Genomic DNA, 2,595 nt, shown 5'->3' on the forward strand with positions numbered 1-2,595 from the left:
ATTAAATTTTATATATAAATAATATCTTTAATTTATTAAATACTTAAAATGTAATACCCTACTACACAGAGTTTTACGCTTAAGTCGTAAAACAGAGGTAATATGGTGTTACGGACCTCTAATCAGAATTTATTTACATATAATGGTGAAAAGAGATAATATACTAGGAGCCTTGAAAAACGGCTAAACAAAATCGCAAAATAAAAATCGCAATGCTCAAGGAAAAGAATTACTTGCGTGCTAAGAAACCTAAAGGTTCAAGATATAAATGAACGAAAGAACGATAAGAGAGTCAAGAATACAGTGAACTAGTTCCTGACTCAACCTGCGAAGCCAAGGCTGGTCGGAGAATATTTACATATATATACATAAGTATCTCAACTACCCAAAATATAGAATAAGACCTAACTCTCCCACAACCTCTATGAGGAACAAATAACAAGTTTCTTGGAGAGTAAGCTAGTACATGTATACATACATATACAAACTAAAACCCACAATACACCGGGGACTACTTCGCTTCAAAGAATCCAGACACCTAGCGAGGAGCCTCTCGACCTACATCTGAAAACAACAACACAGTATGGGATGAGAACCGAAGGTTCTCACCATGGTAAAGGTGCCACGCCTATAATAAATAAGGTCTTGAAAATGCCAGAAGCAATCCTAGAACTCCGTCATACAATTATAAAACTTAATCTCTAAGCAGAAGCCATAAAAAGGGGTAGGTAATCTAAGTACCCTAAACCTACTCATTTTTAAACCTAACATAAACACCAAATTGTTCCCTCCCTTCCTCCGATCCTCCATCATCCATGAATCAGCAGAGACAAACAAACAAATAGTTTCACGCACAAGTAGGGAACAGATAGTGCAAATAGCAATTATAGCAGTTAGCAGGGTATAAATTCAGTTAGGCAATCCCAAATAACGCATAGTTAATAAAACAAACAAATGCACATGATGCATGCTTGTCCTATGGCTGATGAGGCTCATCTGTCGGTTATCCAGCCAACCCGACAAGTCCGAAAACCTTAGACTGTCTCCCGTCGCGCATCCCATGAGTCTATGCATAGATTTCACATTCATTCATCATTTAATCACTCAATGGGGATATCCATACCCGAGAATTTATACGTGCCCGGTCACCCTTACGACGTAGGATTAATAGAGTATCGATATTCAACCTGGAACACGTAGTGGCAAGCCACGGTTCTGTTACCCAGAAAAACTCATATCTCAGATAACATCATTTATAAGTCATTTCATGTTCATAATCATTAGTTAATCATTATTCATCAAAGCCATGGCATCATAACTTCACTTATATTCACATCTCTTCCTTATAATTCATTATATTTTACCTCTTTCTTCATTTTCAAGCTATCCCAAACTCCTATCTTCCACTAATTACCAAGCTCACTAGTAAAATCTAGGGTTAATAAGGCAAAAATAGGGGTTTAGGGGTTCAAAACCATGTTTAAATCTTAAAAACTCAGGTGTTGGAAAACAGGGAGTGTGCGTACGCACAAATCTGTGCGTGCGCACAGCTCAAAAAGAAAGCAGAACGTGTGCATGCCTGTGCACACCAGCCAGGAATCACTTGGTGTGGGTGCGCATCAGTCCCTGTGAGCGCCACCAACAGAAAGCATATCCTGGTGCATGCGTGCGCACAAGGGTGTGCGTACGCACACTTTCTGAAAACCACCAGGTGTGCGTGCGCACAACAGTGCGCGTGGGTACACACCAGAAAAACCTGGTTCTGCTGCAACATTCAAAATTTTAGTTTTTCGCACCGAATTTCCGGCGTCCATAACTTCCCCTACATAATTCGGTTTTCCGCAAACCTTATATCATTTTCAAGCTTTTAAAACCTTCTTTAATTTGAAATAAACCTCATCTTTATAAAAAATTTGTGGAGCAAATTATGGACTACCAAAATTCATCAAAATTCACTTTTTACCAAAATATACCAAATCCCACCTTTTACCAAATTCACATTCCTTACCTACAAAACCTGCAAATTTACCACATAACAAGTCCCTTTTCAATAACACCAACCACTAGCACATTAATACACACCATTCCATAAAATCTATACATTAATTCTAACATTCACCATTCCAACCACAAGCTACAACTTTTAAAATTTCATTAATTTACTTCTTCAATTCATTAATAACAACCTATAAATCATCATTAACCAATCAACAAGTCATAACCACAAAATTTCATTGATATATACCAACAACATCATCAATTCACCATTATTAGTTCCAATAACACATTCTCATTAATTTCATTTATCTCATGACCATTAATTCCAACACAAGACTAATCATCAATTTACCATCAACATCACAAAACTAACCATTTAATGTATAAAATCATTTTAACTAATCCTATAGTTCTCTAGCCTAAGTTTTCACACAACCTTACATATTAAATGCGCGAAACATAAACCATACCTTGGCCAATCACCGCGTTTGGTCCAAGGCAGCCACACTAGCTATACATGCAGCCCCCCAAGCTTGAGAACCAACCAAAGTCTTAGCTCCAATCACCACCAAGCTTCCAAATGCCCACAATTCAATT

The sequence above is a fragment of the Arachis ipaensis genome, chromosome B04, assembly GCF_000816755.2.
Source record: "Arachis ipaensis cultivar K30076 chromosome B04, Araip1.1, whole genome shotgun sequence".
In the NCBI taxonomy this organism is placed as follows: domain Eukaryota; kingdom Viridiplantae; phylum Streptophyta; class Magnoliopsida; order Fabales; family Fabaceae; genus Arachis; species Arachis ipaensis.